Source organism: Leiobunum rupestre, chromosome 5 (genome assembly GCF_980474605.1).
Source record: "Leiobunum rupestre chromosome 5, qqLeiRupe1.1.hap1, whole genome shotgun sequence".
In the NCBI taxonomy this organism is placed as follows: domain Eukaryota; kingdom Metazoa; phylum Arthropoda; class Arachnida; order Opiliones; family Sclerosomatidae; genus Leiobunum; species Leiobunum rupestre.
The window spans coordinates 6,085,615-6,101,359 of record NC_143388.1 but is presented as its reverse complement, the minus strand read 5'-3'; the positions used below and the strand labels follow the sequence as shown (position 1 = coordinate 6,101,359).

Genomic DNA, 15,745 nt, shown 5'->3' with positions numbered 1-15,745 from the left:
CATAGCTGAATTTATAAAAAGAACTATTGGAAAATTTCTCATTTTAATTATGTGGGTGTAATAAACTACATTAAGTTGCCAGTTAAGTTCAGTACAAGATGGTGCACTGTTGGAGCGATTAGTTTGAACGTACCCGATTAAATTTCTCCAAAAATTGTGGTTGGGTACGTCTTAAACGAACCGTTATTTTAGAGACATATTTTCCACGGCCACGAAAGGAAATACATTTCCTCAAAGACAATCTTTGAAAATTGGAATCTTAGAAGAGTCCCGTGGGCTCCCGAGTAAAAACAATAGAGATGATAGGAAGAAGGTTTTCTTACTGTGCGAATTCATTGTTCCATTACCTAAGCAAACTTCCTCGCGAGAATTTTGCAGTTTTTCTTTTTAACGTGAAACGTGAGAAACTTGGAAATTTTGAAGGGGAAAAGGGGCCTCTTCAAAGTTCATTCTGAAGAGGATAAGAGAGAAAAAGAAAGCACAGTTCTCAGATCAAAAACCTCTACCGGTATCCACCTTCAACCACATTACCACCCGGGTTTTGTTCTCACTTATTTCCGTTATATTTGGTTCCTTTCCCGAGGGTACTTCCAAGATGCCAATACTTGCACGAAGTACTTTGAACTCTTAAAATCATTCGTAATTGCGTTCTCATTTCAAATTAGCTACTAATAAATTTTTGAGGATGCAATGAAATTGGTTTTGATAAAATCTCATCATTATTACACGTTTTAAATGATTTAGAAATCCCTTCGAATTGTTAAAAACAAAATTGGCGTATTTTACTAGTCTATATATGAATAATTTTACTAAATGATCAATGCGTATATCCTAAATAGTACATTTAATATAATATTTTTAACAATATGAATGTATATGAAAAATCGCTAACGTGTAACAATACAATTATGAATTTCAAATTAATATTCGCAATCATTTGGTACCTTAAATTATAAAGGTGCATTTATTTAAAACTCCAGAAAAATCAACGAAATATCATTTGGTTTGCTAAATATATTTAGATTAAATTATAAAGGCGCATTTATTTAAAAATCCAGAAAAATCAACGAAATATCATTTGGTTTGCTAAATATATTTAGATTAAATTATAAAGGCGCATTTATTTAAAAATCCAGAAAAATCAACGAAATATCATTTGGTTTGCTAAATATATTTAGATTAAATTATAAAGGCGCATTTATTTAAAAATCCAGAAAAATCAACGAAATATCATTTGGTTTGCTAAATATATTTAGATTAAATTATAAAGGCGCATTTATTTAAAAATCCAGAAAAATCAACGAAATATCATTTGGTTTGCTAAATATATTTAGATTAAATTATAAAGGCGCATTTATTTAAAAATCCAGAAAAATCAACGAAATATCATTTGGTTTGCTAAATATATTTAGATTAAATTATAAAGGCGCATTTATTTAAAAATCCAGAAAAATCAACGAAATATCATTTGGTTTGCTAAATATATTTAGATTAAATTATAAAGGCGCATTTATTTAAAAATCCAGAAAAATCAACGAAATATCATTTGGTTTGCTAAATATATTTAGATTAAATTATAAAGGCGCATTTATTTAAAAATGCAGAAAAATCAACGAAATATCATTTGGTTTGCTAAATATATTTAGATTAAATTATAAAGGCGCATTTATTTAAAAATCCAGAAAAATCAACGAAATATCATTTGGTTTGCTAAATATATTTAGATTAAATTATAAAGGCGCATTTATTTAAAAATCCAGAAAAATCAAGGAAATACTATAAAATAAAATAAGATATAATATAATATATCTTTCCCATTATGAATCTGTATGAAAATCCGACAAATGTGAGGCAATAATATTATGAGTTTGAAATTATATTTAGCAGGGTACCGATAAACTTTAGGTAAAACAACCTTGCAATTTTCGAAAGAAAAACATTAAATAAAATAGTTTCCTTATTCCTGGATTCGAAGAAATTAAGCAATTTAACGAGAGCAATTGTTGGAGGGATACTTAATGGAAAATTGTATTTGGAAAAACTACTATTGTCGACATCCAGGCAAATTTGATTATAATAGAATCCGAAGTACTTCGTTCTAGCTCATTATTCATATCTGAATCATTACGGCAAAAAAACGGTTTTCCTTAAGAAATGTTACGCTGAGAACGCGAGCTTCAACAATGAGGATATATGCAATCATTCTTTTCGTCGTGAGCGATGGAGCGAGCCCACAGAACAAAAATCCACTACGGTTTTTTCTAACTCTCCCAAAAGAATTACCAAAACATTGAAAGGGAAATGAACTAAGCAGATCTTAGAGAGCGTTAGTCTCCAATTGAGAATATTCCGAAATAATTTAACTAAAACAGTATGAATCACGTTGATCGACGCCTACGATCAAGCTAATGGTTTCAGCCTGAACCCAATCTTGAAATTTCAATGCTGAACAAAAGGTTGAGCAATTTGTTTTGCTTACGATACTTAATCAAACGGATCTTTCGTTTCCGAAATGCGAATTACGATCGTAAAATAGTACGACACTAATTTTATTCTTGACAAATTGTCATTAAAAATAATGAGACTACATAGACAAAACCTTATATTTAATGTAGTCTAAGACCTAATTATTAGTTCAAAGTTTAGGTTTAAACAAAATTATTGGTTCATTGTTTGGCTTTTAAACTAAATTATTAGTTCAAAATCAAGGTCCTTAACTTATTTATTAGTTCAAAATCAAGGTCCTTAACTTATTTATTAGTTTAAAGTTTAGGTTTCAAACTAAATTAGTAGTTCAAAATAGAGGTTTTAAACTAAATTATTAGTTCAGAATAAAGGTCTTAAACCTATTTATTAGTTAAAAATAAAGTTCTTGAACTTAAGAATTAGTTCAAAATAAAGTTCTTAAACTTAATTCTTAGTTCAAAGTCTAGGTTTGAACTAATATATTAGTTCAAAGTCTAGGTTTTAAAAGAATATATTAGTTCAAAGTCTAGGTTTTAAACTAATAAATTAGTTCAAAGTCTAGGTTTTAAACTAATATATTGGTTCAAAATAAAGTTCTTAAACTTAATTCTTTGTTTTAAACTAAATTAATAGTTAACAAGAAATCTCTTAAACTTAACTATTGCATGATGACTTAGGCCCGTGGTGGTGCCATGGGAATTAGCTTAGCTGATTACTATTTTTCTTAAATTATAATTTAACAATGAAGGTCTTAAACTTAATTATTTTTTCAGTTTTAAACTAATTTATTAGTTGAAAATTTCGGTTTTAAATTAAATTGGTATTTTGAAATTTAGGTCTTAAACATAATTATTTTTTCAAACTTGGTTTTTTAACCAAATTATTATTTCAAACTTTACTATTAGTCCAAAGATAAATGAAAAAAATATATATTTATTTATCACAACCTAAACTACCATGCAGACCATATATATTAATTCCGACAATATTTAAAGTAAAATACGTATAATTACGTAATAATCTTAAAATTATTGTTTACTGTTACTGCAATCGCGAGCTTTATATTCTTTGGAAGAGATAAAATTCTTGACTATAAATAAATCTTAAGAGCTGCCACTTTTGCCGACATCAGGCTCTAAGAAATCTTTTATTGAGTGCTAAAATAAGATATATGTTATCGGCGAAATACCAAAACATCCATTTTGAAATTTTTGCACCAGAGAGTACCCCATAGATTTCTGCCAAGATAAAAATATATATGTATATGCAGAACTCAAGTTATTTGATACTCTTTTTAGGGGAAATCATCGATTTCTGTATTTTCATAGAATATTTTGAATCACATTTCCTTCAGACTAGAGTTCAATGATTTTTTTAATTGCTGGAATAAGCTAACTTGCATTGTAAATAAAGCAAATGCAAAGAAAGCTAAAAATTTAACTCTTACGAAAATCGTGAATTTAATTCCAAAATTGGACAAATTGGACTTCAATTAAAATCCTATTTGTGTTATATTTGATACAACTATAATACATGGAATTTAACTTCATTTCGATTTGATCAAAATTATTTTTTCCAAACAGAATTAAATTCAGTACGATTCCAGCTGAATACAAATTTGGAATTTGGAACAAGGCATTTTTATTGAATGTGGTATGATCAACAGCTAAGTTAAATAATAAACGCAAAATTTTTCTATCTGGGTTGAAAAGAAGCGAGTGGGCTCGAAAAGCTTCCCCAATATTCTTTTTAATAAAAGTTTATTTTAAACCATGAAGTATCTGTCTCTATAGTATATTACTTACTATTTACTAGCTAAGTTAAATATAAAATAATTATTTCATATACCTATCGAAAAATATTTCTTTGCTTTAAAAAAATTTAATTTAAAATATAAATTCTTAAAATGGATAATAGAACTAAACAATTTTCGATGTTTAAAATTGAAGTAAAAAAATCGATATATAAATTTTCCGAATCGAGGGTCGACTACGACAATCCTTGAATAAGTAAACGTAATGGTGATTTCTTACTGGGTAAAATCGATTGAAGAAGGTTAGCGCAATCTGTCTGTCAGGCAGAACTCCGCTTGATTCGGGGCTTTCGATATTCCGTCTATAGGCCAGACACAAGATTGAAAAGACAGGAAAAAGCATTTTCTCTTATTGTTTTCCGATTGACGAACGGAGGAAAAAAGTAAATAAGGACACAATACCGATCGGAGGAGCCGATGCTTGCCTAATGGTTTCTATTTTCCTTTACTTCATCGAGAGTTTAACGGTTTTTTTCGGGAAATAAGCGAACAAGATAAATCTAGCTGACGCTTAATTGAAAACGGAAGAAATCAAAGCCGCGGGTCGTTAGCGCGCATAAATGAAATACCGTATACCGTTTGTAACGAAATAAAAATTCCCATCACGATATTTTCGAAATTCTATCAATGATTGGATTTTCTCTATTAAATATTCCCAGTCTGTCGCTTTATCGATAACGTTGCGTTGTTGAGTAAAGATAATAGTTCTTTGATGATCATAAAGGCTTTTATCAGAAAAAAATGAAATGTTTTGTTAATTTTTAATGAAATCTTGTTTCAACGATTGTACATCGGCTTCGAAGAACACGCAGTTTGGTTCATTACAATTTATTTCGTTGGCTATTATCATTATTTAGAAGTATATTTATTTCAATATTTACACTAGTTGATTTATAGTCATTGCCGCAGTCTTATTTCATGGTACCTTCAGAGACATGATTTTTTACAATTTACCACGGTAAACATAGGAATACCGCGGGAATGGACGGGAATCAGATTGATATCTTATATTAAATTAGGGAATGGATGGAAATGATATATTTGAGTTCGGGAATGGGCAGGAATAAGATGGATATCTTATTTTCGATTAGGGAATGGATGGAAATTATATATTTGAGTTCGGGAATGGGCGGGAATAAGATGGATATCTTATTTTCGATTATTGAATGGATGGAAATTATATATTTAAGTTCGATAATGAGTGGGAATCAAATTGATATTTTATTTTCGATTAAGTAATATACGGAAAAATATATTTGAGTTCGGCAATGGGCGGGAATAAGATGGATATCTTATTTTCTATTAGGGAATGGATGGAAATGATATATTTAAGTTCGATAATGAGTGGGAATCATATGGATATCTTATTTTTGATTAAGTAATATACGGAAAAGATATATTTGAGTACGGGAATGGGCGGGAATAAGATGGATATCTTATTTTTGATTAGGGAATGGATGGAAATGATATATTTAAGTTCGATAAAGAGTGGGAATCTACTTTTTTTCGTTTAAGTAATGTACGGAAATGATATATTTGAGTTCGGGAATGGGCGGGAATAAGATGGATATCTTATTTTCGATTAGGGAATGGATGGAAATGATATATTTAAGTTCGATAAAGAGTGGGAATCATATTAATATCTTATTTTCGATTAAGTAATGTACGGAAAAGATATATTTGAGTTCGGGAATGGGCGGGAATAAGATGGATATCTTATTTTCGATTAGGTAATGGATGAAAAATATCGTTTGATTTCTGGAATTTTCAGGAATTAGATTTTATATCTAATATTTGATTAGGAAATGGGTATAAAAGGTAATTTTTATCTCGGGAATCGACATGAATTATAACGTTCCCAATAAATAAAATTTTTATCTCTAATACATGATTTTAATTTGGTTATTTTTTTGCAATCCCCATAATTTCCCTAGCAGACGGCTCGTATAATATATATATAATAATGGGTGTTTGAAAATATCTATTAGAAACTGTGAAATGTCAAATATTTACTGTTAAAGTCACGACCTCGGTAAAAGGGAAATAAGTAATTCAAAACATTCAAGTATTCAGCAATTAGTCATGGTTTAATGACAAAATTTATGCAACCTTAGAAGTACAATCTCTTTCAACTTTTAACTCTTATGAAAATAGCAACTTGTTGTTTTTTAGACAGTAATCTGTCAATATTGGCGAGTTCAAAGCTTCCGTTTTCCAGCTATTCGTTGTTTACATATTTGAGGAATTAACGGAGATTCCAAATGTCAACGCGGTTCAAAGAACTACAAACAGTTTAAGACTGTATTGCGTTTGTACGCGTCGGGCTTCGAAGCTCCTTTGAAAGCGAATTTTCTATATTTTAGCAGATTTACCAAATATTTCAAATAATACTTTATTTTATACTGGCAATTCCTATGAATTGCAATAACCGCTTCCTTTGACAATTCGGCCAAATATATTGTTAAGTATAAAATAATTTATAGAATATCCAATTCGTAGAAAATTCGTCGCGGAAAAATGTAATTTAAAATGTCGGAGGCGTTTGAAAATAATCGAATTGTCGCAAACAGCGAATATTCGTAAATGATTTTTCAAAAGGCTGAGATGTATAAATGAAACGATTCACGCGAAATTTTGTTTCGTTGTCTATTCAACTATGGCAGCTATATACAGCAACAAACACAAAGAGAACGCAGCCAGCCTTTAAACACGTTAACGCAGTGTTGTGTACAAATTTCATTGGACGAGCCTTTACGTTGATCGTTTTACGGGAAAGGGGGAAGACAATTTCCGAATTTTTCCCCTCCGACGGCAGCAGGCGCTAAAGCGTCTAACCAATGAAAAATGTACACAAGAAAATGCACGATTTTGACGGGTTGCGTTGTTTTTTGGGTTGCGTTCTCCTTGTGTGGGGTGCTGTGTTTGTTGGGTTGCGTTATCCTTGTGTGGGGTGCTGTGTTAGTTGGGTTGCGTTCTCCTTGTGTGGGGTGCTGTGTTTGTTGGGTTGCGTTCTCCTTGTGTGGGGTGCTGTGTTTGATGGGTTGCGGGCTGCTGTGTTTGTTAGGTTGCGTTCTCCTTGTGTGGGGTGCTGTGTTTGTAGGGTTGCGGGCTGCTGTGTTTGTTAGATTGCGTTCTCCTTGTGTCGGGTGCTGTGTTTGTTGCTCCTGGATGGCAGCGACCTCTATTGCTTTTCAAAATAAACGAACGTTGGCTCGAAATTAAAAAGTTTAAATTGTTCCATTGGACGTGTATCGCTTCTCTTTCTCTATGAATGATTATATCCCCTCCGATCCTCCCCGAGATCGAAACACTCTAGAAAAGCCTATTTGAATTTCCATATACTTTAGTTTATATTAAAAGTGGTGTCCGCGTGCGGGGTCGAGTAGGCAGAAACCATAAAGTCAGTCATCCGGGAAGCCGCCTTCGAAGTTGTAACAACCCCGGCCAGGGTTTCTCTAGGCGCTCAGTAAACCTCAACAGCGAAAACAAAAGAGAGCGTATTAATAAATTAAGCTCTTCGTATTTAGCGGTCACAATTTAATAGCGTTATAAATATTTTTTCCTCTTCCTTACAAACACGGCCTCAACCTCTCCAGGAAGAATATAAAAGGTATTTCCTTCAATAGGCGTTGAAATCACAGCCGCAGACTGGACCCGCAACGGTACCTACGAGAATAACGTCGTTTAGTACGCGACGGAGATATAGAAACCGTAGCGTCTTTTTCAAGTTCGTTATCGTTACAGCCGCGGGGCGTTTACCGATTCCGACTTACACGAATCAATGTCGGTTGATAGTACGTGGAATGGTCTACTAGCCTTACAACCACCATCCGCTTTATCTTTGCAAATCCGTAGAGATTCAACCGCGATGACAGAGATAGCCCGTAGCGTGGATGATCGCGAAATGGGTTCCGCCATACGCGGTCGATTTTCGCTTGATAAATCTTGTTTCAAGCATCAATGAACCCCCGTTGTATACGGGAAAAGATTGGCGGGGAACTTTTTGGGTCTTTTGAAAAGACGAGCGTAGAAGTCGGTGGCGTCGGCGTACTATAATATAGACAGCCGGTCTCGCGATTGCATTATTATTATTATAACCCTCTTAACAATGGAATCTTTATTAGGCTTAGTCTAGCGTTTAAATTCCAGGCGTGAACGAGCTCATTTTTCGGGGGTGACGTATTCGGGACCTTCCAAACGCCCTTTACCCTGTTGCGCCCCTACCAAGCATTGTTCGCGGCTATTACGCTCCATTGTCAGCCGAGGCTTGGCTGATGACACAAAGACGCCTAGAAGTAGAACAGAATGCGATACCATTAAAATTAGATAACTTTTTGTTATAAGAAATAGGTCTTTCCTCGGCTCTCGGATTTCGGAAATGTTCGATCGAGTACGGTGGTACAAAGACCCTAAAATATGGTCAGTAAACTTCTTCGTGAAAAATGTTAAAACAAATCTGAAAAATTTCCAGACGGTGTGAACGAGTCTGGGAATTGAAAACAAAGCAAATTTATTAATCATGCAAATTTATATCATGCTGGTGATAGGCTAAGTGACTTGTACGCCCTTAAATTGATTTGCAGTATCGTTCAAATTCAATAGACTTTGCTTAGCCGACATTTGGTAGAAACCATGACTAATATGCTTCTATATTTTCTTTACATATAGATCTAATAACAACGAAAAAAGTACAATTTCATAAAATATTTTTAAAAAGCCATCCATAAGATGACCTACGTGAATTGAGTATATTTTCCTAATAAAACACTATTATAAATGAAATATTACCACAACATTGAGATATCGTTATTTCTTTTAAATTGTTTTTATTAAAATTTGGCCAAATCTGTCACGATAGCAGAAGCTTGTAGGATTATTGTAGGAACACTGAAGGAATTTTCATAAACCCCTACCTACAATGGCGCTTAAGTCGAAGCCCACGTTTTGGGGCGAAACAAAGTTGTAATGAATAATTTTAAATTCTTAATACTTCATTTTTCAAACAGAAATGTTTTTTAGACTGTTAAATACCGGGTTTCTGCTTAGGACATGCTAACAGTTCGGCCAAATGTCAAAAACATTTACGGTTGACCCGACTGGTTTGCTACTGAAGTAATAATCAATGAGACAATAATCGTTTGTTTAGTGCTCGGCAGTCGGTTAATTTTTATCCATGAATAAAATAAGCTCGGCTATATTTAAATAATATTTATTTAAATAACCAATAGTTGAATAAAATTGTTAAATGTTTAAATAATCGAAAGTGAATAAGCCTATTATTTAAATAAAACAAACAATTATTGAAATAAATACCACTTTTATTCAAATAAATGCTTGGTTGCGTAAAAAACATAATTAAATAAGTTAAAATGATATTCTTTTTACCAACGTTTTTTAAATAAATCAAAAAATTTGTGGATAATGAATAAACAATTCCGAACACTACGTTTGTTTGACTAGAAATTGTAAAAACTTAATTTACCTATTATACTCAGAATGTCAATACGCGGCTTAAAATAAAATAATGTTTTTGATAATATTCTAGAACATCACGTGCACAATATACGGAATAGCTCTTACGATTAAGCCTCATTCATAACGAATTAAAATTCAATGTCAATTCCCTATACGACCTTCGGTAAAAAATTACCTTTAAATTATTCAATCAAAACTAAGCAATAGATTGCGTTCCGTTTTACATAAAGGTGTAAATCTTTTTAACTCATTACAAATAGACCACATAAAAACTCGAGCAATTAATAGATAATACGTTTTAAATTTTATTTAAATAAGGTTACTATAGTACTATAATATCTGGTTTTCTCTTTTTTGGTGTTTCTTTAATTTTATTCTATTTAAACTATTTAATTCATTTTTTCCTTGTTATTTTTTTGTTTGTTTACCTCAACTTTTAACAATATCCTTATTTTTGTGTTGACTGGGTTTATTAGTCTAAATAAAGACTAAGCCCTGCACCCCAATTATGTGAAACTCAGTTGAAATTCCAAATTTAATGTTTATTATTTTTATGTTTCCACGCCTCAAAACGTTTGGTACGTACCAAAGTTGCGTGACGCGCTGATACGCGCGCTAGTGGAAACCAAGGCTTAGGCTTGTTGCTGTCACAGCGAAAAACAAAGTAGAAACAGATTTGACGCATCTGTAGGCAACAAGGCGCTCATTAAAGGCAGATTAAAGAGGCTAACCGCTCATAAAAAGCTTCTCGAACATTTGGAGCGATGACAAAGACTGTTTACTTACTACCATTGACTATAAAGGTTCGGTGGCGGATTATTTTTAAGCCAAGGTCTAAAGACATTCCTGATACGAATATAATAAACTTTCTATTTATTACTAAAATCTGGGCATAATTTTAAGTGGATTTACCTTGTTTTTCACCAAAACAAAGCCCAGCAAAAAGATATAATCAGGCCAGACAAGAGAGGGGAGAAACCGGTACAAATTACCGGGGCCCGTGCAGTCTAGGGGCCCTGGTTTCAACAATCGAGGTATGCTTATGCCGGGTTTCTCTGAAAAAGAATGTCTTTTTCTCTGAATATATATTTTATCGCACCTGCTCTTGGTGGCCCTGGATATAATGACCCAAGTCTATAATCATCACCCATAATCTTCAGTTTAAGGGACTAAATTTTAATCGAAAAAGTATAAAAATTATCTATTTGGATTTTGGATTTCAACGCAACCCCCTCTGGAAAATGGACCACATGGGAACATGTTTACGCCAGAGTAACGGGCTAAACTGGCCATAACTGTCTGCCCATAAACCAGAGGTAATTCTAGCCCAGCCATCGATATAAAAATATCTGATATTCTGAAATAGAATATGCCGCCGAAAAAAAATAAGGCTAATGGTTTTGAAGATATTTATTTATTTATAAATAATATGATCCTGTGGCTGTAACCTTATAGAGAACCGAAGGTCAGTCGCAATTTTTAAGTATTTATCAGAGAGCGAGACAGCTGATGTGGTTGAGGGTCTATCAAAATAAATGAAAAAGCCCAAGTCCCAGACAAAATGTATAATTACATACCCGCATCGGGTATACACACGCGCTCATTTGTAGCATGTTTTTCTTAAACAAGAACTCGGTCTTCTATAGTGGAGCCGACTGGTAATTTCCCTAATGCTTCGGCTGGGCCGCAGTCCTCATAATGAGAGTCTCGAGTCTGTTTATACTCTCGCGAGTATAACAACAGGGCCTTTGCTCAGTTTCGAGTTAACAAAAACAAGGCGAAGAAGATTCGAGAATAAGTAAATGCTCTCGAACTCCCTTCAAAGATATTGTAACAGCAGTTACATTTCCTCAAGAACCGTCTCGACTTCCCAGACAACGGAACACGACCATTAACATTTATTAGCTTGTCTAAAGAGTAATTACAATAGCAAATTACATCACGTCACCCATGTTTTTTCCCCTAAGAGTAAAAAAACTCATAAAATGGTGGTTATAGTGATAAAACGAGGTACAAAAATCTCAGAATTAATTAATTTTACACTAAAATGTCAAAATGCATTTTGACACATTAAAATCTGGGTGTGATTCGAAATAACGTAATTACAAAAATTATAAATATTCAGTCATCACTTACACCAGCAACAATATGAAATTAACAAGGTAATAGGATTTTCCCGAGGGGTCGGACATTTACCAAAATCCCGTACACTTTGTCTAAAATCGCAAAATATTTTAACTCTCTCTAAGGTAAATTAACATTGAAATCCCAAAATCATTTCAAAAAGTAATGATAAAATCGACAAAATCTATACGAAATCCCGAAATCCCGTACAAAATCGAGGGGTAAGACAGTCTCAGATAATCTATACACCGAGTTCGTGAATTTAGCACTGTTAAATGTACGGCAGTGTACACCAAGTCGCAGAGTGTCTTACCCCTCGTACAAAATAATGGCAAGTGTCCGACCCCTCGGATTTTCCCATCTTTAACCTAAATTCTTATACTTCTATTACAAATGAACTCAAGGCCGACCAGTTATTACGTATTACACCTGTTTTATTTCGGGTATATTACCCAAACAAACAAAAAAAAAACCAAAATACACTTAGAATTGTTGTCTGAAATTTATATTGTCGGGTTAAAGCGTTTCTATAGAATAAGATGTTCTCTTCGGGAGCAATCAGAGCCGCCAGTTGATGCGATAACCTTTTCTCCGTCAAACACCTACGCATTGCGGTGAAATCTACATTCCCCCTTTGCCCGGTTCATTCGAATCTATTTCCGACGCTTCCTCAAAGCCCGAAAGTTGAATTTCAGAAACGTCATAAGCGCGAGCTCTCCCCCTCGCGGCTATCTCGGGCCGCTGTCGCCTCTGTCGGAGACAGTTTCCCTTCCTGTCCGCTAGGTGACTCCGACAAAACCCAAACAATAGGGACTTTAATCCAACCATACAGTGCGCCCAACCTTTCCTCCATTCGACGGCTGGCGGAGGATCCCCCGGAATGAGGCAGCGGCTATACGGTACAGGATCCGTAATATACTGCCGTTTTCCCCCGCTTTGCAACTCCGCATCCCCTCCCGACGATTCCCTCTACTCCTACACCAACCGCCTGTTCTCTCAGCCAGTTGGCAAACTGAGAGCCGAACGAACGGTTATTCGCGAGAGTCGCTCTGTTTTCGAGTCGTTCGTCTTAGTTCAGATATTTTGAAGAAACCCTCATTTTAAAATTAAGATAATATTATTGAATTCTAGAATCCGGTTGTTGACGGCTAAATTTCGTTTCGTAATCATACACCGGTATAGTGACGGTGACGAGAATAGTGTATTACGTATCATCAACGATTACTTCGGTTCAACTGAATGGATTGTGAAATTTTACTCTCGTGAAACGACTATGAAAAATTAAAGGTAGGATATTTTATCCAATAATGGAATTTAGTTTTTCCGCTTGATAAACTTCGTAATGTATTTTAAACGAGTTAAAATCTAAATTTATCAATCATCTATTTGCCTATACCACGCGTTTCTTAACGTACTTGTTAAAATAGCTACTAGGTAATATTGAACGTCTTCCGGATAAACCATATTGTTTTCAGATAATAAATGTTTTTCTTTATACTTCCCAATTCGATGCTAAAGTAAATTTATTTTTTAACGCGCCAAATATTAGACGTGCGATGGAATTTGAACTTATTTTACTATTTACCGCGCGAGTATAAAATAAGGAAAAATTTAAGAAGCATTATTTTCAAGATGTTTGTGAAGGAATTTTTATATATGGCTTACAGTTTTTAAAAATAAAAAAGTTCGAAAACGATTCCACTTTGTCGGGGGGGGGATGAAGAGGGGGTGGTGTTGTGCCAAGGCTTAGTAAGCAAGAGGGGAGCCGGTGAAGGGGGCAAAAAGAGGGTCAACAATTGATTTTCCACATCGTTTCCTTCTCTATCTGATAGGACGAGAGCCTTTGGATGGTCTCTAAGAATTTCGGCTTTTTTGGCCTAAAAACTGAGATAAAAAAGGGTGCCTACTAGAAATCTTGACGGGAAACACGGTAAAAGAGGTCCACGGATATATTACCCAGTCTCGAAGAGAACGGTTTTTTTTTCTCTTTTAGGATTTTTTAAAAGAAGGAAGTTTATGGTTCGTGAGTTAGCAGGTGCGACCGTTCGACCTATCTTACGAATTTGCATTCCGTGTCCGTCTGTCTATGATTTTCGTTCCAATATGTGATATAACACTATTGAATTTGAAAACATATGGGGAATAACACTATAAAATTTGAAAACGTGGGGCATAACACTATTAAATTTGAAAACATGGTGCATAACACTATTAAATTTGATAAAAACTGATATAAACCTATTACTTTTGAAAACATGTGGCATAACTCTATTAAATTTGAAAATATCTGATATAAATAACCCTTTTACTTTTGAAAACATGTGATATAACACTATTAAGTTTGAAAACATGTGATATAACACTATTAAGTTTGAAAACATGTGATATAACACTATTAAGTTGGAAAACATGTGATATAACACTATTAAATTTGAAAACATGTGATATAACACTATTAAGTTGGAAAACATGTGATATAACACTATTAAGTTGGAAAACATGTGATATACCACTATTAAATTTCAAAATGACATGCCACAATTAAATTTCAAAATATAACACATAACCCTATTAAATTTTAAAATATAACACATAACACTATTAAATTCCAAAATATAACATAACACTATTAAATTTCCAAATATATGACATAACGCTATTAAATTTCAAAATATATGACATAACATTATTAAATTTTAAAATATATGACATAACACTATTAAATTTCAAAATATATGACATAACATTATTAAATTTTAAAATATATTACATAACACTATTAAATTTCAAAATATATGACATAACATTATTAAATTTTAAAATATATTACATAACACTATTAAATTTCAAAATATATGACATAACATTATTAAATTCTAAAATATATGACATAACACTACTAAATTTAAAATAATATGACTTAATTTATTAAATATTAAAACTTTAGAAGACGTCCTACGCTTTAACTTTCCAAATAAATAAATATGATTTAAAAGTACGTTTTATACGAATATAAAATATGTAAATGCTTGATTATTAAAATAGTGGATCGTATAAATTGCGATAGACCAAAAACTCCCTGTTTTTCGAGACGCTGTCAAGTGAAATGGGATTTAGCTTTAATAAATTCCCAAGACGTTATATTTAAGGAGATTTCGTAAAGCTGATTTACTTCCCTTATTTTTACTGGTCTCGCTCCAATTTCCTTTGTTGCTTATAAAGGCTTATTCGGAATTGGCCGCTGCAAATGCGCCAAACACCCGCGTAACAATATTGGAGCTCGTCTACGAATTTCAAGTTTCAAACACGCTATAATACCTTGATATTGGAACGAAAATCGGCTCCGAGAAACAATTTAATTAACTACATTTTGAATTAAATTTACGAAATTTCCCATTCTTGACAATTGTAAAGGACATTAACAATGACTGTCTTTGAAACAGTGAAATCTATATTCTTGTTATACCCAACTATAGTGGAAATTAAACAAATATTACGCTGTTTCTAGGTTTTACAGTGCAAATAGATTTAATTTTACATTAATAAAATTTATCCACATTCTTACGATTGCAAAAGCAACTCTTTTGAAAGACTAATCCTTGACATTTTCGAAATGAACTAATTTTAAATTCGTTACGATTAATTGAGTTCATACGAAAAAGGACTGAAAGCCTTGAAAATATTGAAATTCTCAAAAATAATAATGATAATCGAGCTCATTGTAAGCGAAACTAATAACGCGGAAAGATCTGGGTCACGCCTATAAATATTCAAAAACTGGATGGGCACATTTTCCCTAATTTCATTAGTCTCTTAAAAATAACCGAAACCTCCAGGCGAAATAGACGACATGATTTAACAGAAATG

General features: G+C 33.1%; 1 protein-coding gene across 3 annotated transcripts in view; it reads left to right on the top strand.

The window, feature by feature from the left end:
- The window catches only part of LOC149943402 (uncharacterized), a 118,156-nt gene that overhangs the window by 36,815 nt on the left and 65,596 nt on the right, over positions 1 to 15,745 (top strand). Inside the window, exon 1 of one of the 3 annotated variants that reach the window (XM_090175310.1) lies at positions 12,954 to 13,165. The exons of the other annotated variants lie outside the window; for them this stretch is intronic. The gene's annotated coding sequence lies outside the window, so the exon portion shown is untranslated. Of the gene's footprint in view, positions 1 to 12,953; positions 13,166 to 15,745 lie in introns of those variants that run through there. 3 annotated transcript variants of the gene reach the window in all.